This window comes from Aplysia californica, unplaced genomic scaffold, assembly GCF_000002075.1.
Source record: "Aplysia californica isolate F4 #8 unplaced genomic scaffold, AplCal3.0 scaffold01374, whole genome shotgun sequence".
Classification (NCBI taxonomy): Eukaryota; Metazoa; Mollusca; class Gastropoda; order Aplysiida; family Aplysiidae; genus Aplysia; species Aplysia californica.
Genome location: NW_004798644.1, coordinates 60,898 through 62,344, shown reverse-complemented (window position 1 = coordinate 62,344; position 1,447 = coordinate 60,898). Strand labels below are relative to the sequence as shown.

At 37.0% G+C, this 1,447-nt stretch overlaps 1 long non-coding RNA gene across 1 annotated transcript in view; it reads right to left on the bottom strand.

Moving 5' to 3' along the window:
• Positions 1-119: 119 nt before the first annotated feature.
• The window catches only part of LOC106013861, a 1,504-nt gene continuing 176 nt past the window's right edge, over positions 120-1,447 (bottom strand). Inside the window, exons 1-2 of the long non-coding RNA XR_001185458.2 lie at positions 1,197-1,447; positions 120-489 (exon numbers count right to left, since the gene is read on the bottom strand). The exon at positions 1,197-1,447 is cut by the window's right edge and continues 176 nt beyond it. This is a non-coding gene — a long non-coding RNA (uncharacterized LOC106013861). The remainder of the gene's footprint in view (positions 490-1,196) is intronic.

Sequence of the window (1,447 nt, the reverse complement as noted above, 5' to 3'; positions counted from 1 at the left end):
TGACGACAAGTTTGTGACAGATCATCACTGCGATAGTGCAGCATCTCTCTTTTCTTGGTTCTTTTCAAGTAAAATAATTAAAGAGTAGGCCTATGTATTCAGTATAGATATATTTCTTCTTTGTAAAGGAATTTTAAAATTTAAAGCAAGAGTCAGCATCACACTGAACTATAATGCTATAATATTTAATTTAATTGAGAGGCATCACCTTCAACAATACAAGTTAGTGTGGTGCAGCATCTCTCATGGTTCTTTTCAAGTCGAATAATTAAAGCTAAAAAGTATGTAAGATCGATTATTTTCTGCTTTGTAAATGAATCAAGAAATTTAAAGCAGGTGTTAGCATCAATATAAATTGTAGTAGTAGTAGCCCTAGTCTATTATTCAATTCCATTGAGAGAGGCATTACCTTCAGCAATACTGGACTGGTCAGCATCATTTTGTTGTTGGATCTGCTTCACTGGGAGCATGATAGGACAGCAATTGCACCTAAGAGATCAATGAAAATAGTATGTACAATGAAATAAAACTGAAGAGATCAACAAGAATTTATCTGTGTAGTCTGCACTGGATCATCTCCACACGTCTAGAAAAATACTGTTTACAGAGATACACAACTGGCCCTGGATTTATTTAGTCTTAAATCTAGGCACAGTCAACAATGTGTCTGGTGACTTGGTGTATAAAGTTTAAAACAACACACTATAATGTCATCTAGATCTAGATTTCAACACACACTGCAGTGAGACTTGCTTCATCATACAGATAGGTAAGTGACAGGGATCTAAACAACAGCCGCAGGTTCGAGTAACTTTCATCAAGAGTCTTAAGTTAAGTGTCATAGGAGTCAAGATCTAGAAGAGTAATAAGTCTAGATCTAGTCAAGTGTCTAGTTAGTCTAGTCTAGTCTAGTACAATCTTGATCTAAGTCTATAATCTAATAACGTTGACAGACTTGGTCTCGTTCCAAGAGATAAGCTACCATATATAGTGATAGATCTAGTAGATCTAGATTCGATCTAGATCTAGATCTAGATTAGATCTAGCTAAACCAATTCTAATACACTGCTAGAGGCTAGAGGCTAGAGGTAGGATAGAATCTAAAAGAATACGCAGTTCTTTAATCTAGCTGATAATTATAAGTTATAGGGACTAGTATAGAAGCTGGGACTGCGGGTATGGTAAACCTTGCTTACCTTCTGATGATGTTATGCCAATTGGTTGAACAGGAACCAGGACTTCTTCTTCATGAAGTTCCAGATTCCAGATCTTGGTCATGAGCAGGGGGGTGTGGGTGTGTGTGGGTGTGTCACGGCCACGGTCGTCGTCGTAATTGGTTCATCATGTGTCTCCTCCTCCAAACTAGAATCTACTGTCTTCACAATCAATAGGTCTTGCATTGAAATAATCAATAATCAGTTCATCCAATTCATTTTCGTCTGTGATT